The sequence below is a fragment of the Neopelma chrysocephalum genome, unplaced genomic scaffold (assembly GCF_003984885.1).
Source record: "Neopelma chrysocephalum unplaced genomic scaffold, ASM398488v2 Primary Assembly neopelma1_81, whole genome shotgun sequence".
NCBI lineage: Eukaryota > Metazoa > Chordata > Aves > Passeriformes > Pipridae > Neopelma > Neopelma chrysocephalum.
Window position 1 is genome coordinate 1,058,499 of NW_020897743.1, and position 25,197 is coordinate 1,083,695.

Below are 25,197 nucleotides of genomic sequence, written 5' to 3' on the forward strand. Positions count from 1 at the left end.
ATAATCTAATGCATAGTATTTAATTTCACTTCATTAATTTATTAATAGAGTTTAAATTAAATCTTGTGCTATCCTGATGAGTGTTTTAATTTTTTATTAATTGCTGTATGCTAAAGGTAAGTTGATTTTCATAATAAAGCTATATTCACAGACTGTATTCATAAAAGTAATTGCTTAAACATTCAGCAGGCTTAGGAGTTTTAAGATTACTGTCGAAGTCCAGTCTAAATATATTGTAACTCCGTAATAACCAAACCTGGTGAAGTGTTTAGGAGAATAAAAAGTTGTAGAATATGTTACAGGAAATGCAGAATCAAAAAAGATTATTTCTAGGGGTGCAGTGATGTCTGTCCCCGTCTGACACTGCAGAACCTCTGCACTGCAGTCAAGGGCCTCGGTGGTCTTGGTGTTCACGGGGGTAACACAGGGAAGAGCTGTAATTTTTTGTATCTCTGTAATGTTCTCAACTCAGGGATTTCATGGATTCGGTGTTGATGTTAGTACTGTTAGGAAAGCACAAGAGCCACCTTGCATTGATAATTTCTTCTCTGAAATCCAGAATATTCCGTATTACTTTCCCACTCTGTGCGAGTTTGCAAATAGGACATGAGATTACACAGACTGCCTTGTTGTTTTAAGCTGGGTAATATTTTAGGATGCACTGTGCAGGGTGTGCGCATTAAAGTCATATCATAGACACATTCTGTGTCTCACAGATATTTTGAGTAAAAGATCTTTAAGTTGAATTTCTAGGCTGTTGGAGGTTGTTTGGAGTCTGAAGTGACGAGGAGGATGTGTCCCACTGTGTTTAGCACACGGGTTACAGGAGAGGATTGACTTGGGGGGGTTTCTTTCAGCCGAGGCCTCTCTGACCTTGGGAGCTGCCTGAGAAAACCTGTGTGTGACCCAGCGCCAACAGCCCCAGACAATGTGCCTGGAGCAGCTGAAAGGGAGTTGTGGGAGCAGCTTGGAGGCGGGAGAAAATGCCCATCTCCAGAGCATCCCGGTGTCACCGAGGGCCCGGGCGAGACGGGTCCCCGCAGCCGGGGCGGCCCTGACGCCAGCCCACGGCAGGACAGCTCCACTGGTGCCCCATGGCCTTGTCAATCAGGAGTCAGAGCTCCTGGCAGGGGTCTGTGGTGGTGTATCTCGTTTATGAGGGAAGAATGGTGTAAAATTTGAGGGAGTTTCCGAGTAAGGAAAGGTGCTCAAAGAGCCACTTGTGAACACAGTGGGGATTTGAGCTATTGTAAACTTGATGGAGCACCCGGGATAAGAAGCTCCCATTAGCTTTATTTATACCTATTTACACTTAATTACTGGGTGCCTTCAACACTGCGATTTGATTCTTTCCTTTTGGCTGAACTAAGAACAGAATGGGTTTTAAAACTTCTCACAGAACAGAGGTTTTTCTTCCAGGCTTCCGAGTGGTGGATAATAGACTGGAATAAAAGTTGCAAGGTTATTAACCTCTTGCTTACTGGCTAAGTGAGACCATAGACATCAATTCATGTTTATGATCTCACTTGCATAGAATTTGCTGTGGTTCTGAGAGTTCTGGCCCACAGAGTCTGTGTGTAAAGCTGAATTTGTTCCTGCCCCTGGCTGTCCCTGCTCAGTGGAGGTTTCTGCACAGAGCAGGACCAGAGGACAGAGACTGAGGAGAGTTTGCAGCATGGTAGGGCTGGATCCACTCCTTCCAGTAGAGTGGATGCTGATAGTGAGGCAAGAAGGACTTTTTACATCTTGGCGATTTCTTTGCTTCCTTCCTTCCTCTATCTGTAGTGTAATTACCAAAAGCATTTCTTCCGAATGTCTTCTTGTCCAATCCTTGATACTCCCCTGTGTCTGATCTTGCCCGTTCTTCCTGCAGCACAGATATGCAGATGCTTATGTTAATCTGCCTACATTATTATAATTAAAAAACCCTCACTCACTGTTCTTATGTTGCTCCCTCATTTTCTAATGTGTCAAACTGAGTTGTTTTCTTCAGATAAACTCATTTTAGTAGCAGGCTCCACATCAGCCAATGCAGCATGATTCAGCCATCCATTGCATTTTTTCATTTTTACCTCCTCTTTAGTCCTGTGTCAGGTTAAAGTGAAGGAGTTGTCGTTGGTGAGATGGATGGGTCTCAAGAAGTCGCTGCTCTGGCTGCAGAGCTCCCAGCTCTGTCTGGAGGGGGTATTACAGAGTGATGATTAGTAACTTCCTGCAGACTCGACCGAGCCATCTGTGTTTCCACTCCTTGAAATGTGCTGTTATTTTCATCACCCATTTGGTTTGTGTCAGCTCAGTTTACATGGTCATTTTCACATAATAAACAGGTAGTTAAATTAGGCACACTGCATTTCCCAGTGCAGGGTGTATTTTTTTGACCTCTTGGCAAAGCCAGCTACAACTACTCTTATGCATAAGTAACTTGTGAAGGAGCTGTAAGAGAAGCCTCGACCTTTTTAAGTGTTTGTAGGTACTTTCCACCTTTGGGGAATGGGAATATTTGGGTTACGTTCGGGTTACTGCTGTGCCTGAGAAAGATGAGGTGGTGTGTCTGGGATGCATGGAAGGGCTGGTGGAAACTGTGCCCTAAGTTCATCCTTCAAGAGCTGATATTTAATTACTGTCCATTTTATGTTAACTTAGGAGAAAGTGTTTTTCTTCTTGTATTGGAGTAGGAAATGTGGAAATCAGCGTGGTGCCCCTGCCTGCTGTGAGGGCAAAGGAAAAAACCTGCATGTCACAGAGGGATGGGCATCAAAGGCTCAGTCCTTCAAACAATGCCGTGGGATGAAGTGACATTAACAAAAAAGAGCTTTATCTCCTATTAATGTACAAGTCTTTATCTTCAGTGTATCCTAAGAAGACAGTTGGGACTTATTTATGGAACAGATGCTCAAGGAAGCTTTGAGAAGTTTTAAGGAAGGAAGTTTTGGGGTCTGAACCTGTGTGTGGAGAGAAGCTGAAATCTGTTACTTGATTTAAAGCGGTAGTTCAGCAAACTGTTGATATGGAATGAAGCTGAAAGGGTAGTTGAATCTTTTGATAGTTTTTTGTGCAACTTCATTCCTCCTACCCTTCATTTAGGTTGTCCTCAAAAAAATGTTAGAAAACCGCTCTATGAAGTCTTCATTGCAATTTTTTCTCTATAGAGTTTGTAGAATGGCTGCTGTTATTTCAATAAAACCATTTTGGAGGCTGCTTCATTATGGTTTCAAGGTATTGGAGAGGGTGACTCGTGAAGAAAATCATCCTGTCACTAGAACTCTGCTAGATTGTGGTCCAGGGCACAAACCTGCTGTCTGGGTCAGGTTTTTTCATGTGGTAGGATAAGCATCACTCTGACTGCACTTGAGCTGGGAATCCTGCAGCAGGAGCTGGAAACTCTACATGAGTTTCCTTGAAGTGATCTTTTTTTTTTCCCTATAAGCAGTTAAAATAGACACTGTCTCATTAGCTGTTTTCTAGAGCTTTTAAGAATGTAATAATTAGAATATTGACCTGTTTGTACAGGTACAAGTACTTTTTTTCAGTGCAGTTTTGTCTTATTAATAGTTAAAAGAAGCTGTTGCGAACTTAATAGTTTCAGGTAATGAATATTTTAGTGAAGTTAATATTTTAATAGCTGTACCAAGTCACATCATTGTGGGATCCAAATAAATAAATAGCTCACAAGATTATGATAACTTTACGTGTTACTTCAGTTCATCAGTGGTATAAGAAGCCACTTAGTCTTTCTATAGGAAAGGCAGGATAAAACAGTATTTGCTGCAATCTTAAGGCACTTGGATTTGGTATATACATGTTAGAGGAATGAGTGAGACTGATCCCACCTCCTGGGGTGTTTAATGTGGGGTCACTGGGGCTGGCAGGAGTCTGGAGCCTCTGGGAGCAGAGTATTGTAGCATTAAGGGAACCCTTTTCTTTCCCAGAATACATTTTTGTGTGTTTACATCCTATTTCTGTGGCTCATTTCGCTGCTCACAATTACCTTTTTTTTTTTTTTTCCAGTTGTCATAGATGTCATTTCAAAGTTCCATTTATAATGAGAAACATATGCAGGACTTTGTCATCATTGGCATTACCTGGCTCGGTAGAAATTATTATTTTTAATCAAAGGCAAACGTACTGATTAAGGATGCCACAACACTCTTCTGCCTATGGGAAACGTTAACAGTTTATAAATTGTTCTTGGTGACAATTCAGTAGTGAATTACTTTGATATATATGGCTAATAAATTAATATGATTAAGTTAATGAGTAGTACAAGTGTTGCCAAACTCCACTCGTCGGGCTTTTAATGCTGCTCCACATTTGCAGCTCAAGCTTCCCCCTGTGGTGAGAGGATCAGTGCTACCTACGCACTGTCATTGTGATAAATGGCATATCCCACAGTGCCCTGCACTCCATCTGCTCTGTCCCCAAAATGAGAAATATTTTATACAAATCACACACTCAGAAGCTCAAAGGACTGCAGAAAGATCTATTTTTTCAAACAATAATAAAAATGCATACATCTCTTTAGCAACTCTTCATTTTTACTGTCATAATGAATGCAGATGGATTTGGGAAATGAAAGCTCATGTGAGTAACAGAGGAAAGTTATTCACTACACAGTAAAGCTGACAAATAAGTTACATGCGGGCTCTTTTATTTTATCATGAAATGTTCTTAGATAAAAAATGATGTTAGAACATCTATTTAACTGGATTTTAAAATTAAAGACCATGTGTGCTGCATGATTGAGTACCACCCATCTCATGCCAGCAAATTTCTGTGCTGAAAGGAGCATGAATTGGAGTGAATGAGGAATGCAGGATCATATCATTACTCTTTAAAATAGAGCCATTCAGTAGAGTTCAGATCATCTAAGAACTATACTTGGTGGCTGTGAGTCACTCCTTTTCTCTTTTAATATTATCTTTCTTTAGGGATCCATTTTTAGTGTCTGCTTTATCTGGGTGGGACATTAGATTTTTGACAAATGAATAGCTAAAGCTGTTGAGATTTTGCTGAATGGTTAACCTTGTTGTAAATTTAATTTACACATAGCCTCAGCTACTAATTACTGTCCAAGAAGTGTGAAACTCAGCAGTATACTTTCACTTTTATGCATTTGTACAGATTTTTTTTAAATTTGATCCTACCGAGTTCATACATCTTTTGTGACGACAAAGTTCAGCCAAAGTGGTCACACTGAGAGAATTAAGACTGTATCATCTTGACACTCAGGGTAGGTCTGTTCTGAGTTTATCTTGATTTTTCAGAAGGAAAGGAACCATTTGAAAAAGTGGGCTGAAGTGTCACAGAGTTGGCGAAACCAATGAGTTTTCATCTGTCTGTTTTTATAATCTGTGACATTCTTTACTACCAGCTTTTCTGTTCATCTCCTGTCAGATGGCACCGAGGTCTGTAGTGATCATAATACCTGTCTGCTTCTCAATCACATCTTTGACTGACTTTGAAACTGTTACAGCTCTTTTAAGTAACATTAAGAAATACCCTGAAGTCAAAAATAGCATCAGGAGGTATGAAAGATTTATCTTCAGCACTCCCTGTTTTCTGGAGGACTGTTTGGGCAACAATACTATTGTTATTGAACAGGTTTGGTTAGGTATTATTTCCCTTTACAAAAACTTTGATAAAGTTGAACAAATAGTTACTGTTTTCAGTACCTTTAACCAGTATCACAGGCAAGTGTATTTAAATGTCTCAAGAGCATAAGGAACCCAGACTGCACATTGTACAGTCCTGCATTTCAGTATAACAACTGAAGTTTTATTGTCATTCAAGAATTTTTACATTCCTGCTGCTGAGGAATGGCTTATTGATTTAGCTGGTTACAAGGCTCATCAGGGGCACTGTAGAGTGATAATTCTCCTGCAGGCAAATGGAGCATCTTCAGATTCTGGACTGTCACCTTCAGGGTCATAAGGGCTGTTCATGATCCTTCATTTTAAAAGAAGCATATTTTATGCTAACACTGGAAATTGGAACCTTGTGACAAACACCATCAAAGACAACCAACATCAGTCCTTGCTGATGCCCCTACTCAGTTTTAGCTGTATCCAGCAGGTTTTCAAAAGACCTGTTAAGCTCAAGTTATCTTCACACACATAAATTTTTATTTTTGTGATCTGTCTTTAGCTAAATAGGTGCAGTTGTAACTGGTGGGGTAAAAGGTCTCTGGTTGCAGAAAAATGTTGATCCATCATCTATTTGCAATGCTAAAAGCTACTGCATTTGTATAAGTAATATTCTCTTCAAATGCAGCACGCAGATCTGGATTAGATTTGAGTAGTGTGGTTTCCTAAAGGAAAGCTTTATAAAGCTGTATTGTGGCAAAATTCTTGGTGTAACAACACTGGTGCAAATTGTGCAGAAAACAAGGGAATAAATCTGAGGAAGTATGTATGTAGTGTACTTAAATGTGAGTATTTCCATAGTTTCAATTCTGGTCAGGTATTAAGCACTTTAAATGTGATTTAGCAGCTGTTGTGCTCTGGTCCTTGTCCTACATCCTAAATGAGGGGAATGCTTCAGTATGTTTTTAAAATTAGGCAAACAAATAATCCCATTGATTTGGATTGGATTACTTAGTTGCTTAAACGTAAGTGTTTTGCTCCTTATTGTGGTGTTTTGGAGAATATGTTCTGTAAGGATTCTTTTGCAAAATTGTGAATTCAGTAAGTGCTTGGTCAATATTCCCTTGTGGTTGTCCTGGTGGTGTCATCCTTCTGCTGTCTGTGTGGAGTGGGGTTTGCTTTGAAAAAAAGTTGGGAAAAAATATAACAAAATGGCTGCTGATTGGGAATTCACCTGAAAGGTGGCGGGTTTTTGTTCTGTTTTGGCCACATTGAGCAGCTCGGAGTGTAACCAGGAGGGGCCAGTTTGGGTTGGTCTGTGTAAAGTAGTGAAAAACTGTCCTGGTAATCCAGGAGAGAAGAATTTGGCCTTTTTTTAATGCATTTTCAGCACTGAAGGCTGTGCCTTGCTGTTCTCTCTGGAGCAGCTGCTGATCTCCCAGGATGAGACCTTCCCTTCAGAGAAGGTGCAGCAGCTGCAGTTGGTGTTTCCTCCTGCACAAGAAGAATGTGCTCTTCTTTCAGCCCTTCCCAGGCAATAAAACATGATGCCATGTGCTGGCAACAAATTAGGATTTGTGATGAACAGGAAACACCTCTTCCTGAGCAGTTTGAGGAGGCTCACGTTTTTATTTGGAAGCAAGCGGAACTAAAATAGATTTCATTGTCTGATCACTCTCATTAAGTGATTGGGACCCTATTAAGATTTCACTGGAAATGTATTTTGTATTGTCTAAACTATTTTATCACAGTCAGCATTAATTGGTGTAAAGAAAAACAAGCTGACTTAATGAGTGAAGTATCACACACTGTCCTTTGCTGAAGAGAGAGGCCTCTTCTTTGCAGAGCTGTGCTGGTGGCAACTGGGTTGTACCTGTTTTGGAGATAAATGTAGGACTGGAGTTCTGGAGGATTCAGTCTAGAAACCAAATCCATCCTGAAAAACCCTTGCCAAGAAAAGTAATTCCTAGAGCTACAAGCATCCTGTGACTTGAATATGAAAAGGTTTTTTTCAGAAAGAGAAGCATTTTATATAATACGTGCCTGAATATAAATGACAGATATTTTATTAGGAAAGGAAAGCCTTTATTAAAATATAATGATCTACATTGTTTTTATGTAATCTAATGAATTACAGTAAAAGTCTGAGAAATGAGCTGGAAAAGGTAGAGTACTCTCCCATGAAAGCGAGCTATGATAACCTTTTTGTAATTCTTTAACATGTTGAAAGAGTATTTCTACACAGACTTATTAAATTAAGCAAGGTCACCTTTTCGTTTTATTAACAGAATTAGTTTGCCAGATCATGGACTTTGATTCTGAAAAATGTGGATGAATCATGCACTAACATATGTCAAGTAGAAAATTGGTTGTAAAATGTTAAATCATTTTGATGCACATTACATCTACATCTTTGTTTTTACCGTTGAACAGTTGTAAAAAATAAAATGCTTAATTACTGTTTTTCACATTTCCATGTTGATTCCATGTGCTTTAATAATAATGATATTTCTAAATTGATTATTTCTCCTGACTGGGTCAATCTCAGTCTAATATTTGCATAAAGGGAAGAAAATATTCTCTTTCATAGCAATATAAAATCCTGTTTTTTGACATGCAGTATATAATCATTACCCTGAAAGGTTAACTGTAAATAATAACCATTGAAACTGGGCATATGCTTAAAAATGAGCCCATAGATTACATTTACCAGTGTGACCCCAGTTCAGCAAAGCAGGAATAAAACTGACATCATGTCATGCAAGTTGTTCAGATGCACCCCCAGATCTCTGCATGTGTATTATAGTCTTTTTATATAATATACATGAGGAGAAAAATTATATTTATCAGATGTTACAGATATCTAACACAAAACCTTGCTGTAATTGTTCATAAAGAGTTTCATAATCATTCCTAATCAAGACAAAAAATGTCATGCATCTTTCTAGATTCTTGGAATTACTTTTTTTTGTGTCTTGGCCTCTGTCACCACCTTTGTTAAAGTAAAGCAGGGGATGTGTAACAGAACTGAGAGGATGTGCCAGCAGTTACCCCAAGTTTTCTGTGAATGAGGGAGTTAACTGAGTAGGTTATCTTCATGTTGCATATTTGGTTTCAAATGAAAGTACACTGACATACAGCTGGATCTAACTCTCCCCGTTGTTCTCACATGTGCAGAAGGCCCTTCCTGGTGCTGCAGGGTGCACTTGGCTTGGCCTGGCAGCCACAGAGCAGGTGACTTGATTACACTGAAATCAGGCAGAAAATGTCCTCTTCTGGCCACTCGAGTGAATCAGTCAGATTATCGAGTGGCAAAACTAATTCTTTGCCTTGGGCCATCAGAGCTGCCACTTCCTATAAGTCAAGCCTTCATTTAGTGTGAAATTGTTTTTTATTTTATTCTCTGTCATTTATTATGCTTATTGCAGCTATTGCAGTGGATGTGAACTGCCCAGTCCACTAAAGCTGTTCCAGGTGTGCAGCCTTCTCATGCTTTGCTGGTGAAACAGGACCCTTCTCCTTTTAATGCACTCCTGACTCTGTTATGATCTATGCATTTAAAGTAATATTTCACTTTTTCAGTTGAGAACTTGAATGAGGAGAAGAGTTTGAATACGGTTTAAAATGAACTGAAAGTGCATATGGCTGAGCTTTCTTTTAAAAGCACTCACAATTCAGATGGGTCATATTTTTAAGAACTAGAAATATATCTGCAGTGAATTGTAGGCCATTACATACTGGTTAATTTGAATGAGTTTGACAGGAAAAAAAATACTCCTTTGGAAAGCACTGAATATTGTTTTCAACAGTAAAATATGGCCTTCAGTTCTGGCAGAATCAGAGCTGAGATCTGCTTAAAACACTCATACAGGTGATATACCCTAGGCAGTAATTGGGTGTATAATTCTGTCCAAATGGCAATCCCTCATCCGACTGTGCCCTCTGGTACACAGCATTAACATCTTCCAATAAATGAAGAGCAAAACATATGGAGTCTTTTATTTCAAGCAAAGAAAAATCAAAAAGAATAATGAGGATAAAAAGTGAAATGCCTGTGGTGATGGGCATGGGAAGTTACAGGGGAGTTGCTACAGCAGAGTGAATCACAATAGCAAAGCAAAAATAGCCTGAAGGCACCTCCCATAGGCATCCAAATATAGGCTTCCTACATGTGTAATACAAAAATGTGTGTATCAGATACTAAAACAAAGGGGCTTGATACGGGAGAGACCAGAAATATTGTTTTAACTCACATTCACACTGTGCCTGGAGCTGGTGAGTGGAAGGAAGGGTGGAAGGAAGTTAAGCAGAGCCTCCAAAAGGAAAGTTGAAAGGCTCACACTGTGATTAAGATGGATGCATCACTGACAGTGTCAGAGCAACAGCTGCTAAATCTGGGAGGCACTTGAAAGAGTCTCTCTATATTGTTAGATATGGAAGTCAATAGGTTATTTGGGCTAAGAACACCCTATTATTCAAATTCAGCTGACCCAGAAAGCTTTGCCATCTTTCAATGGCAATTCAGAGGGCTTTGCTGTTTAGATGGTGGGTTTAGTACTTCCCTTGTTCTGTGGAGTCCTGTGTAATATATGGATATATTGATTTCAGATTCTTTTCCTGAAATATATCAGCTTAGTCTGTATAAAGCTTCAGAAGGCTGTTTTTTGTTTGTAGCTGGGGTAAATTGTTAAAAACTTGTCACCAGAATCTCTTTTTCAAACCTATTAAACATCAAGGAGATGTACCATGAATTGTTTTGGCCTTCCTGTTTTGGAACCGCTTCATTAAAATTTTTAATTACAGATAATATTTTTCCAGAGTGGCTTATCAGTCTGTATGAGCTAAACATGGGTCCTAATCCTGTTGAGAATTTGTGTTCACTGATCGAAAGTTTTCACTGTAGATTTTGCTCAGGAAAATATCCTGAGAAGAGTTTTTCTTGCCCACTGCTATGGGCACTTCATTCCCTTTCTGTTGTGTCTCTCCTGATCTCCACTTTTCTGTGGATCATAGTGCTCTGCCTTTCCTCTTTTATTTTTCTGCCCTTGACTTTTATGTCTACACCACAATTTGTGTTGACCTTGAGGTTGCCCTCAATTAGCTGAGCCATTCCGGTATCGTGTCCCACACCAAAATCCTCCACACTGAGCTTCTGATTGGAAAAGCAGAGCCATCCTAGAAAATGCTCCGTGGCCATTTTTCTTTTCCTTTCAAGTTAGTGTTTATTTCCAGGCAGTAAAGAGGAGGAGTGATACAAAAGAGGTAGAAATGGGAAGCCATAAATCATGGGGTCACTTTGGGTCGGTTTCCTGTGCTCAAGCCTGCGGTGTCTGTGCCACCTGCACAAAAGAGGAGGATTAGGAAAGGTTAGGATGAGAGAGATAAATCTCATCCCTGAAAGTTCAGCAAACCTCTTGGGATCCAAAGGGTGGCTGCCAGGGATCAGAATTAGGAGTTTGATGGATAACGGTCAGACAGCAGGTTAGGTTTGGCTCATGCTGGACACTGAGGAGGAGGAAGGTGTTGGACAGTCTTCTTTGGCTGTCCCCATTCCATGTGGGAATTTGTTCTCTGGCTAAAGTTCCGTGCTGACAGCCACTAACCAACCTTGCTGTCTCATGGCAAGTGGGAAGTGGTCTAGGTTTGTGGGTAGACAGAGATGAGGATAGTTCGTGGTGTTATCATAAAAGAATGGCCTTTGGTCTCCCTGGCTGCTTTCTGTTCTTTTTTACCTCTTTCTGTTATAATTCCTCAGGTATTTCTCTGATTTTCGCATTCTGATCTCTGGAGCAGCAATGGTCCAACTCTGTATTTGTGTAACTCCAGTACTTCTGGGCTAATACAATGACAGTTACAATGAGATAGAAGTAATTTACTAGATAGTAAAATGTTGCTTATTTTTAGGATTTACCACCTGCATATTTTTAAAGGATAAGATGAATTAATTGAGGAACTAGCTGGTCATGGTAGTGAGGTTATTTTCTCTGTTTCCTGTTCTCCAGCTCAAGAAGATCACATTGGTCTTCAAAAGAATGCGTAAACTGTGACATGTGATATTATCACTCAGGTATTTTTGCTAAATGACAGCCAGTAGTACAACTGCAATACTTGTATCTTCTGAATCATCAAGTTCTGCTTTTATACATCTGTGAAGTAACAAATGGAATTTTTGCAATGGATTTTGTGGGATGCCATTCAATAGCAATTGGAGAAATTGTTTTTGTGTGTCTAATGTGAGTTATCAAGATCAGAGTAATTTCAACAAGAAGTTGAAATAAAAGATAAATATCTTCCTCTTAGTGTTTACTTTAAATCCCAGATTAAAAATGAAACTTTTTCTGAAGTGCAAGATGTTGATTCATCTTGGTTTAGCTGTGACTCTGAAAATTTAATGAGTTAAATTGAGTAGATAGAGTAGGTTGATTTGGTATTGCCAGTCTAGACTTGTAACCATGTCAGTACTTACAGGGGAAGTGGGCTGTGTTTGCCTGTTTCTGCAGATTTAGATGAAATGGCAGGAGCTGCTGCTCGTTGTCTGAGGAGGGTTCTGCTGGTTTGGCCATTTGGAGATGTCTGCATGCCCAGGAAAATGAGAACCTTGTTTTCTCAATTTGAGACTTTCATTGTGATCTGTGATGAACAATATCTATAAGTGAAAGGGAATTGAAGTATCTTCCCTAGGTTAGTTTTATTTTTGCTTAATGGGTGAATGAAAGGCAGCCTCTTCCCCAGGGTTATTTAACATTAGAACTTGAACCTAATTAAGGGACTTGAGACTTTTTTTTAAATAGTTTCAAAAACTGAGAATGTTTGAGGCATCTCCTAGTGGGAGTGCCTGGCTCCTGGCACGAGGATGATCTGGGGGCTCACTCAGGATCTTCTGACCTCTAGTCCCTGTTGGTACCATTTCTGTATGTTTGGGTTCTGGCTGTCACACGGCTGTTGTCCTGCTTCCACTCCTCCAAAACTGCCAGGAGTGGGATTATGCCATGTGGGGACTGAGGAGGTTGATAAGTCAATAGATATGAAATATTTAGAGGGTGGAAAATGTGTGTAGTACAGTGAGGCCATGATGATTAGTCATGTCTTTAAAAAAATCTTCCACACAACTTCAGGGCATTCTGCCCGCATAAGAAGGGTGAGAGCAGACTTTGCACTGAAACTGCAGGGTACTGTGATAGATTAATTGAAGTTACAGTCCCTCAACATTTGTATTCTATTTGGGATGTCATTTCCAGTAAGCTTTTTAGAAATGTGGTGGTGCAAATAAAAAGGTTTCAGCAAATATTAAATGTAGCCATGAAGACTTTTGTTCCTCATTAAACCATTTCTTGATGTTTCCTGATAGATTTTCATCTAAACACTTGCTAATCCCAGAGCTCTGACAGGGAGGGCCTGCTGAATTAGGCCAACTCCTGCTACAAATAGCTGCTGCACATGAAACAGTAATCATTGCTTTCCAGTCTATTATTAGATTAACTTCATAGGGATTGCTTTTTTCTCCTGTGAGTTGATGCATAAATGACATGCTTTACCCTCCAATAAATCTAACAGCAGAGTGGCTCTGACATGATGTTCATACCCCTTAGTCCCATGACAGATTATTTTTGATGGCTGCAGAAGTTTACAGCAGCTTGAAACCATTAGAATTTAAAGGCATCATTGAAATTTTACAGCGTACCTGCCTCAGCCACAACAGGGCTCGCGCTGAGCCGAGCGCGCGGCGCGGCGGCTCCGTGCTGTGATCCCCTGTCACGGGGACTCTGACGGGGATCTGCTGATCCCCAGCTCTCTGGAGAGCAGGGAAGCAGCCCTACAGCTCTGCACCTTCACTCTGCCTCCTTGGAGAATGTGTGCTTGGTCCATCATGCCTGATACTCTCCTTGAGGGCAGCCCTAACCCGTGGGGACACCGCGGTGCACACACAGGACGTCCTGAACGTGACTGAACATACTGGAAACATTTGAACTTTTGTTTCTTGTTAACCTTTTTAAGGATTTTTATGTTGTTAATGGTCCCTGTTTTCCCCACTTAGCAATAAATCGAAGTTTGCATTGTTAAATTCAGTTTTAGGAGCATATATGTGCTTTTAATAGTGTTCTTTTCTTCCAGATTTAAGAAGTTTGTTTTTTTCCCTAATGAAACCCAGATAAAGTTAGCAAAGCTTGAGACTTCAAATCCAAGGTGTTTACTGCTATTTATATCTCCTGGGGTTGGTTTTGGCCCTGGTTCTAAGCTGTATTTACCTTTTGTTTCCTATAGCTGTCTAAAATTTGCTGCTTTTAGATGTGAGAATCACAACTATAAAATTGCTGTCTGACTTAGTAGGAAGATACACACTGATTTCCATTGATTTAGGGGTGTGTGTGTACGTACCTAAAAAGCATCATGTCAAACTGAGCTCTATAGATTTCCATAAATCTCTAAATAGATTTCTATTCTATGAGGTTTCTAAAAAAAGAGATTAAGACTTTTTCATCTAGCAGCTCTGGTTTTATGTTCTGGACAGTGCTATTGAACCTGTTTGTGTTCTTAACTCCAGTCCTGTAATAGGTATGTCAAGCAGGTTCAGGTCGATGAATCTGGTGTGGAATAGAGAACTAATCTGAACACAGATCTACTGTAGCCTGACAGGTTTATATTTGACAAATATCCTTTTTAAGGAATACCATCATAGACAATAAGGTACAAAGACGGTATAAATGGTACATATTGTTGATAGATAAATATAAAACTCTTCAAAGAAAGCCTTAATTTAAGGTCCTTGCTCTAATTAGACTGCTCTTTTTTCTTAAAAAATAAACGAAACAGGTGTTTAAGAGTTACGTGGATTGAGTCCCTTAGTAAGTTGGTTTTGGAAATGCGTTCCAGTTCTGCATATATTGTGGCACAGGCTCCCTTTCTCTGAGCGCTCTTTATCATGACTGTCCTTTCCTACGTTTGAGAACATAGAACAGGACAAACATTTCTTTGTGGAAATCTTAAGCTCTGTAGTTTTATATATCAGTGTGTTTATATTGTAATCTTTCTGGAAATAGGACTGATTTTGTTAGGGTAAAATATTTATACCATAAGAGGGGAATGATTAAAAAAGATATTGAGAAAGCATTTGGAGTTTCCAGAGGTGAACTTTTGCTGCAGAAGCTTGAGCATTAAGAGCTGTGCTCATTAAGTCAGGAAAGAGAATTAATACTTCATGAACTCAAGCACATATTAAATTTGGTCTTACTCAAACATCTTGAAATTTGATTTCAGATTTTTACAGAATTCTTCTAGAGAGTCTTGCCTCTGGGGTGCTGTTTGAGTACCTGAGCTGCCTAAGCTCAGTCTGGTTGCAGTTGGTCCATGCACTGTTGTTACAGGGCTCTGTATAGGCAAGGCTGAGTGGTTTTTGTAGTACTGGGTTCACCTGTAATGTCTGCAGCAGTGACCTCTGTTCTTTCTCTCAGTATGGATATTTCTACCTATTTTGTGATCTTTAGTTTTATAAATGATGATTAAACGATGATCAGTTGGGATCTGTCCCACAGAACCTTCTGCAGATGAAATAAAAGGTGTTTTTACCACAGGGAACATACAGTTTCAGAATTAATCCATTTTTCTTCTGACCTGGGAGAGTCAAAAGTGAAGGGAACCGAGGATTAATCCATTGTTTATATCCATATGTAACCTCACAGCATGTGGATTAAATCTTCTCTGCACCTGTAGCATAACATTTTCCTCATGCTCCAGAGTTATACCTTAACTAAAACCACCACGGCTTTCTGATGACTTCAAAGACATGAGAAGCCACATTCAGGTTGAAAGCATTTTATTGTTTGTAATTTTTAGCATAGTGCATATTAAATGTAATAACCGATGAGTTTAGGAGGATAATCTATGGCTGCATGCAAGAACCATGCTTCATAAGTTATATACATCTTTAAGAACTGTTAACTTTTATAGAATTTGCTGCAACAAATCATTCTGGGAATGCTGTGTACTTGTGTTTTCAATTGAGGCTCTAAAATTTGGTTGAAGTGTCTTCTGTACTTCTCTCATCTCATAATTTCCTTCAGACCAAAGAGCGAACAATCTGCTCGTTGGGTGGGAGGATGAGGGAATGCTAATTGAAACCATGTAATAAAAAGGTAATTTAGCAAAACTATTAGTTTTTGGGTTTTTACTATTTTAAACCTATTATTTTTAAAATTACATCTGTATTAAAAAGGCTGTAAAACTCCACTCAGTGTCAGCACATCGCATCTTAATTCTCATTTTCCTTTGCATGAATAGTAAAATCTTTATAAATTGAGAACTAAAATTAATTGAATAAACTTCAGTTGAACATTTTTATGTTTCTGCTTGGATTAAAAAAAGCATATTGTGGACTTTTTGAAGAACATTTAATGGTTTCTAACATTGACCACACCTCGAACGCAGTAGAGGAAAAAAGTGCTGATGGAGGGAAACAAACCCAAAGCACAAATGTTAATTGGGCTCTGTGTTTATGGCTGTAATGGAGTTGCTAATGCCTGTATCTATTTCTACATCATGGTTCTTCAGCCAGAACTATTATCAGCAAGTGCTTTTTTCAGCCTTGCAGCCAGTGAGTTGCTGCAGTTCAACACCTGGAGATTGGGCTGCTGGTTGACACAGGTAACTTATTTTTGCCAGGTCACTTCTAAGCTGAATTGTGTCCTCCATATCTAGTTTTATTATATAATAGATAATATATATAATATCCATAATATATTATAGAGAATATAAATAGTATTATATATTGTATAATATTGTGTTATATATAATATATATTATGTATTATATAGAATATATTATCTAATATTAGATATTATATTACACTGGGGATAATAGAGGGGACTTGGCAAGCAGGGGGAGCAGAGTAACCACCTATCCCTTTCCTAACCATGCTTTTCTTGTGTGTTCACACCCATGTATTGGGGTGTACATGGAGCAGTGTTGACACAGCTTTTCCCTTTACTGTCCCTCATAAATGCTGGGATTACCTGGGCAATTGTTTTCTCAGAATGCCATAATGGGATCTCAAACCTAATACTCCAACAACCATGCACTAATTAAAACTGCAATTATATTTTTGCTCAAACAAAACGACTTAATAAACATTATCACAAACTGTTTACCCTTCCCCAAAAACAATTTATGCTCACTAATACAATTTCCCATTAAAACTGCTGCCAGGTAAATTAAAAACTCTTGAAATAGTAAGTAAGTGGGAAATTAATTCAACAGTTTAATCTAGAGCTAATAACAGTTGCAAGCTCAGAAAAAGATTGCTACAGCGGGGAGTTAATTAACAGCTTATTCCCCATTTGATAAAAGTAATCCACTCTAATTCCAGTGTAATTTACCTCAATGTAATATAAAACCACAAGCTGCTTCTGGTGCTGGTAATTATTAGCCTTGTCCTGTGGCCACATTGACAATAAAAGTCAGCAGTATCTTAATAATAAAAGGCAGTCTGCTAAATGCCCACAATTAAAGATGTAACATGGAATCTTGAAAATGCAAAAGTCACGTATAAAGCTGGAGGGGCTGGAGGTACAACTTCCACAGGAAGAAGCAATTCCAGTTGCTGTCCCTCATCCTGCTACCCAGGTGTGCCTTTCCTAACCCAGGATGTTCTGCTGCGTGAAGGTCTGTCTGATTAATGCACTGAGGAGACCGTGGGGTACAGGGAGCAAACAGGTCTGGGTGTAATTCCACTGTTGGGTGAGCCAGTGTGGGTGCACTGTTTAGTACTTTGTTAGTATTTTGTTAGTATTTTCTCTGTAACACAAGTGAAACAGACTTTTGGATCTCATGAGCTAAAATATCATGCTGGGATCATAAATGCTGTGTGGCTCTTTTGACCTCAGCTGTGTTGAAATCTGTTTTCCTTCCATTTCTCTTTTTGTGGAATTAAAATCAAGGATCAGATTTATACATTCATATATATATATATATATTTATATCTGTGCATACACATTCATCTGTACATATATATATGTATATATGCATACACATTCATCTGTACAAAGACATGAGAAATATATTTTATTGTAACTTTTCTTCTTTGATCCCAGGATGATATTTCTGAGAATTATTTTGATTTGCTCTTGAACAATCATGGCATCTCTCACTAGGGAACTCGAACTTAATATTTAAGTATTGCCAGGTTTTTTTACTTTGGTTTCTGACTCTTGGGTGGCCTCCCTGGTCAGCTTACATGATGTGTTCTTAGCACTTTTCCATTGTCACCGATTTAGGGATGTCATAGTAAGGATAAGGACAAGTCAGTACACTGTAATCACAATTTAACTTAACTACATGAAATTAAATGATCTATTTTATCATATGAGTGCTCATACTTGAAATATAAAATGCGTGGCATAATTTTAACCTGTTGGTTATTAACCAGGGGCGAGTGGTTTTGATTTTCTGCTGTCACCTAAAACATTTGTTTACAGTATTGATGTACTTGAGTAACTTCCTTCTGGGAAAAGAAAATAAATGCCTGCTGGGATGTGCTCCGTGGCATAACCATTGCTAACAAATACATACAAAGTTAAAATTGTGGGGCTATTTTAATTATTCTAAGCAGAGGAAGGATAAATATTGAAGACTGACTTTGAAAAGCCAAAACAAAGGTCTAGGCTTGTGCTCTTGTGTCACCATGAAGGTGTCGGAGCTGGCGACAAAGATGAAGACAGTGACTCCAGTGATAGTTCAATTACAGATCTGGTGTTCTGTTCCACAAGTTCCACAAGCAATTTGAGTTTTCTGGGGTTAGTGCAGAGGCAGACAGGTATTTAGAACTGAACTAGTACTTTTAGCATGTGTGAGATACTTGCATGCTCTAGTTTTTCTGTTAGTGCTGATTAGACAAGGCAGGAGTTTTTTTTCTTATAAATGTTATTCTTCCTTATTTATAATACTCTTAATTTTGCCTACTTTCAATACTGATTTTTAGTTTGAATGACTATACCAACCCTTAAACTATGCTACCCACGCCCACTTCAGCGTACTTAGCAACAATCAGGTCTACCAAGTTTAAGCTTAGGAAGGATTTTTTTAAACAAATCTTCAGCAAAATAAATAATCTTGACTGTAAAGGACTTTCTTTCCTGCTGAAATGGTCATCCATAATTTGTATTTTGTCTATGTACAGAATCTCTAATATGAGTGAAGTGATGCTTAAAATTCTGTAGGTCAAGGATTGAAACCCAATCATTTCCGACTAGATATCCCTGGAAATGAATCAGCACAGCTCATCAGCTGCTCACACCCTGCTAATGCAGTGCTGGGCCTCCCATTGCCATCACGGTGGTCACAGCAGGGCCAGGGCAGGCTAAGAGCAGCTTCAGCTGAATTAGCATCAACCTGAAATTATGCCTGAAATTATACACTGCTCTGCAGTGTAGCTTGGACCGAGGTGTTCTAATGGCCAGAGAAAGTCTTGGATTTAAATGTGATTCCATAATTGAATAAATTGTATTTTTTTAATTGTATTTCATAATTCAGAGGAAGACCATTTAGGAAACACTTAAAAACTATTCAGTTTGGTATTCGCATTGCCTGTCCTTCAAATACATCTGCAAGGTTGTTGTGGAAAGTTATATATAAATTAATAGAATATTCTGCAAGAGGATGGTCCTCTCGCAGATTAAATTCTTGTTTAGTATTTAGGATTTTAAATAGAGTGTGTAGGATGCAGTTGGGGAGGGCTGAGGCTGCAGGAGAGACTCGGGGTCTTGCCTTGTGTGTCTCGGGCTGGAGAGTTGGATGAGGAGGCTTCTCCCATGTCCCTTGTGTGGAGATGGTCCAGGGAGTTCTGTGCCCCCCTCAGCAGTGCTGTGGTTTACGTGTGAGTGGATTATAATAAACTGGCACCAAAGAGCTGCTGTGGTGGCTCATCCTCTGCGAAGGTGGGCTCTCCTTCTCCACAATGCTGAGCCAGGCGAGGCCGTGCAGGGGTGCACCGTGTCAGTACGTGAGAGGTGACAGCGCCGGTGTCATTATGCTGTGTTTTAACAACACAAATCCTGTTCTGCATCATCCTAACGTGCCTTGGCAGCACACAGAGAGGCAGCACCTGCTGGGTCAGGGGGAACTGTGGCTCCTGCAGCCCACGGAGCACGGGAGGTGCTGGTGGGCACATCCCAGGGGATCCGCGCTGGACACGAAGATAAACTCCCTTCAGCTGGTTACTCACCCCCAGTATCACAGTCTCACTCAGTTTGCATAAAAATAACCTCAAGGACACAACTTGATTTCCATATGAGGCACAGTTAAACTTGTTAATATATATATAAAAATGTGGAAAAACCCTGGCCACCGGGGCACAGGTTTTAACCAGTTTGTTTTAAATGTGTGTTTCTAAAGAACAGATACCTTTGCAGAGGCCATGTGCAACTAAACAAATAGACCATTAGAATAATTTTTCTTAAAAAGTTAAAATTTCACGTTAAGAAACCAAAATGAGTGTGTACCTAATTATTGAGTGCAAACAATCTGTTTACATCCACACTGCACATAAACAAAACCGTGCCATATTCTGAAAGCTCACCACCTGCAATGATTCTGACTGTCCCACAAGGAATTTTACACTCAGCGGGGTAAATTCGCTGTGCAAGTGGCAGCCTGTGGACCTGGATGGCTCTTGGGTTGCACATGAGTAAACAGTAAAGTCAGGTAATGTGTACAGGCCTCCTGTGTTATCTGGGCTATGGAATTTCACCAGGCTCTTCCTGTGAGAAGCTTCCAGCTGAACTGGATCTGAGGAGCACATCCAGTCCAGCTCACAGATGGAGAACGCACCCCACACCCATTAAATCGTCCCGGCGTTTATTTATTTGTGCTGTTAAAAATTGACCTTTTTTTTCCCAGTTTATGTTAAACTTTCTGCTTATTGCTGCAAATCCATTGAACTTTATCTCCGTGGTCAAGCACTTGCCATTTTTCTTTCACCTGTTGCCTTTTCCCTCCCTCGACCCCGACTGCACTGAGCTGGTGGCAGATGTCCCCAGTGCCCGGGAAAGTGCAGGTCCCTGACACAGAAACAGAAATGACATTAGTGGTGTGGGGAGCAAAAGTTGTTGTGGAGTCTGGCAGGGATTGGGATTTGGGAAGGAGGATTTCAGAGCTGTGTGCTCAGGAGAGAGCAAAGTGATCCAATCCATGACTTCTATACAATTTAAACTTGGTTTAAGGTCCCTATAACTTGTTAGCACACTTTTAGCAAGCCATTTATTTTCTTCTCCCCACTTTGTCTGGCCTTTCAGACAACTTCCATTATGCTAATGTAATTAATATACATTCTAAAAAGCAGAATTAGGGCAGTTTATTTCAGGAGTGTCTACTTTGCTTTTTTCTTGCATTCTTTCCCATGCTGCCACTCAACATTTCACCACTAATGCTAAAAGAACCTGCTTTTCTGCAATTCTTTCTGGCATGGAAGGGCTTTCCTGTATTTCTCTGCCTCATTGACTCTCCATCTCATTTAAAAATCTTTGCTGAAAATACATCTTTTTCCCCTTGCATGACCCTCATAATTTTTATCTCTCTCTGCTGTTATTTTAGTATGTAATTTTACTTTTAAACTAGCTGATGGCCCTTCATTTGAGAAAGGGCGATCAATAAATTATGTGCTGATTGTGGATATTCTTCTTCATATTTTTGTATTTCATTGTCCAGACCGTAACAGTTGATATATATTTTTGTTGTACTTTTTCACCTTCTCTCAGATGTCATTATTCTTGGCTTTTAATAATTGAAAGAAAAATTCAATCTTTTTCCATCATGAAAGAGAGAGAATGAAGGAATGAATCTCTACCTGCTAAATATCATTTCTGTCAGTTAATGGCCTTGCTGAGGAAACACAAGCTTGAGCAAACTCAACGTGGGTTGAGCAAAGAAAGTGAATGGTTTTCCTGAATAATTTTTACTTCATGTCACTAAATCTTCAGCCAGCAGCTTTTAGAGGTATTAATCTTCTGTGAAAAACTCAACGAGAACTTTTGAAATAGTTTTTTTGGTGTTAACAAACTACTTTTTTGGGGGGGGACTTCTCTAACAGCTTTAACAACAGATGTTTTCGAGACCTACCTTGATCCTTTTCCCAAGGTGTGAAGGGAACTTTTCAGTATTGTACTAACTATAGCTACAATTTGTAGTTAATAGCAAGTTTGCAGGAGTGAAGTTTAAAGAAAGAAGATCCCACCTGCAGTAAATATGGTCAGTTCTGGCAGCACAGAGGTGTGAGTATGTGTGCAGGTATAAAGCATAAATAATATTGTCTTTTACTCTCCTATCTATACAGATATTACTTGCAGATTAGTTCTGTGGTCTCATTACGTGCTAATTAAAAAAAAAAGATACGACTGAGCAACTTCTGGCAATTCAGAAAAAACTCCATCTTCAGCTTTTTTGTCAGCAGTTGTGTTGCTTCAGAAAGATTACTGGGACATGTATGATGAGAAAAGTTTGTCTTACTGCTGTTTTATGGAGGTTTTAAAAGTAATTTAGTATGAAATATCTGCTTAAAGTAGAGCACCCCAGCGTGAGTTACTTTCCCAGCTTTCAGGAGTGCCTGGTGCTGGCTCATCTTCATCCTGTCACTGGATAACTAAATTGTGATATGTAAAAAACCAGGAACATATTCTTAGGTCATCTCAAAGCATGAATCCAATCTCATAAAGATTTTCATTATGGTTTGAGGGATGGGATGTGCATCTTACTCATTTGCTCATACAGACCCTCGCTGCTGACCCATCCATCAAATGCACCAGTCCAGGCCAACAGGAGTGATCTCTCCAAGAAAGACAGAGAGCAGAAATTTCAGGTGAAAGACATTGTTCTTTGTACCAGCTCACCTCATCTGCCATCACGTGTAATTGGGATTATCTGCCTTGTCATCTGCCTCTGTGTGGAGGTGCTGTGTGGGGAAAAAAAAAGGGTAAATAGGAGCCATAGAGCTTATGGAACAAAATTAGGGGAATTCCATTTCCTAAGTGTTTCATGTGCTATTAAGGGAGTGCTGGAATATTATTTAGAAGCCTTTCAATTATTTCAATTTAGCCATTTCTGAAAAAAAGAGCAAGCAGTTAACACATTATTGGCGAGTGAATGTCATCAGCCAGCCAAAAACAAACACAAAGAAAGACTACTTTGCAGTCTGAAAATGCTGATTGCACTCTCTGTGAAGCCAACAGCAAAAATATGCTTTTTTTATTTCTTATTTTTGGTAAACAGCTTAATTAACTAATATCTTATTGGCCAATGCTGTGCCTGCACTGTTGCAGATGAATGTGTTCACATTCCACGGCTGGAGCTCCCAAAACTTTGAAGCTGACACTCAATTTTGTAAATGTAAACCAGCAAGAAGTTATGATACCTTTTCAAACTCCTTAGCAAATTAAAAGGGCTGCTCTTACAGCAATAAACATTATTCACTAACTTTTAAATATATTCACCAGTAAATTGTATCGTGAAATGTGTCAGTGTATCCAGAGGATCTCCTCCAACCCTGCCAGATTTGGTGACAAATAGCCTGTGCCACTCTGGTTGGGCTTTAAAGGTTGCTTTCCTGATTAAACAGCAATTATCATGTTACACTTTGGTAATAGAGTTGGTCCCTCTCCTAGAATTCCAGTAAAATTTGGTGAGGAATATCTCAGGAGTGAGCTGAGCATGGCCTTACCTGTGCAGATAAGGTTTGTAGGAGATGTGCAGAATTCCTGAGCTCCGGTTCATTGTGTTTATTTGCTCAGTTACTGGTTTCAAGATACTTGACAACTTCTATTGTGTGTTTGTTCCTTTTTTAAAAGTATTAACATAAGAAATCCTGATGAAATAGTTTTCATTTCTCTCTAGGATAGCATGGGTAAGAAAGGAAAAGGATGCAAGTTGCTGTAACTGCAACAGTGCTGCTCTTAAAGTTTAGTTTGAACTCTCCAAAGTGTCTTCAACTTGTAATAATACTGTTTGCAGACTCCTAAAAGTGGATAGCCAAAATATTTATTTTAATGTGTATTTTTATTGAACTAGACAGCATTATTATTGCACAGATTAAAGACCTGTAATGTGACTTTAATACTGTTATTAGATGTTATTGTCTTAGGAAAGTGCTTTGAAGATGAAATAGTTCTCATTTCCTTTTCCCCATAATGAATCCTAATGTGTCAGGGGACAGGAGACATCTTTGCATCTTCTGTTCACTTTGGCCAAATAGAAAAGACAAGAATGTGAGACAACAGTTAGTCACCTGTGAGTGAATGCAGCTGAAGTTGTGGGTTAATCCAATGGAAATCCAGTAGTACAGATCTATTTTCTATTTTCACTACATAAAGTAAGAATAGGCCGTAGGTTTTCCAGTTTCCAGGACTTCTAGTGGGAATTATTCATAATAGATTTGTTATTTCTACAGCTTACAACACCATTTCATCTCACCATTGGGGATGTTATGCTCATCATATTATGAGTTCTTTCAGGGAGGGGAAGATAACTCATTTCCTGGAGACAGTTTGTTTTCTGCACTTACAACTGTTTTTGCTCAAGAACAAAAATACTTAATCATCTGGACTAAAGTAAATTAATGCTGTCTCAGTAAATCTGGGTACCTGTCACAGCTGTACAGATACAACTAGTTCTGTTGGTATGTGCATAGGAATATGTCTCTTTACCCTTGGTTAAAATTGTTCAGGGCAAGTTTTTTCACAAGGTAAGAGCTTTTCCTGGAGCACCTTAAATATAGTTTATAGTAAATAACAAGAGGGGCACATGTTAAAGTGGTTACAGGTTACACTTTTTTTGGAATCACAGAATGTTAAGGAGTTGGAATGGACCTTAAAGATCATCTAGTCACAACACCCAAAGTCTTATGATCTTATGTAGTTTTACTGTTAGACTTTAAGTCAGTGTTTTGCTTGTGACAGCAGAAGTTACGTATGGACTTGGCACCTGTGTTGTCTCTTTGTCACTGTTCAGCCCAAAGGACTTCACAGCTGTTGGATAAAAAAAGGTAACGTATTTTAATCAAGTATTTTCGTCTGTGATGTTACCAAATACCTTTTAGGAAGACCAGCAGTTCATCTGAAGCATAAATGAACCAGCAGAACAGACACTCTGCATCTGCCCTTGCCTGTGTGTGCAGGGATGTGGGAACACCAAGACTCCTGTGCCCCTCCAAGGCTGGCCTTTAGTCCTGCTGCACCTTTCTGTGCTCCTGTTTTTCCTTTGGAAAATTTCCCTAGTTACAAAGAAAACAAAAGAAAACCTCACAGTGCTCATTTTTGGTCTCTGGCTGTTATTTTTTAAAAGGTGCAGTTATTGATGTCTCCATACCAGATGGTGTGATCCCATGGTGCCTCTTATAAAACGTGATATATAAGCAACTACCTCGATAGTTCAGTATTCATAATATAAATCAGTCTTATGATATCCTCCACAGGCTGGTCCTTTTATATTCCTACTAAGGACCAAATTAATCAAGCACTATTTTACTTAATTTTTGCTTCATATTCTACTGGGTTTTATTTGTTAGAAGTTATTTTTATCCATAAATACACTCATGCTTTTTAATAAATTCCTTTTCTTGCACAGAACCAGACATTGAAGA

The 25,197-nt window shown here is 39.1% G+C and overlaps 1 protein-coding gene across 5 annotated transcripts in view; it reads left to right on the plus strand.

The window, feature by feature from the left end:
• Window positions 1-25,197, plus strand: part of DACH2 (dachshund family transcription factor 2) — a 249,301-nt gene that overhangs the window by 123,630 nt on the left and 100,474 nt on the right. The gene's annotated exons all lie outside the window — the stretch shown is intronic.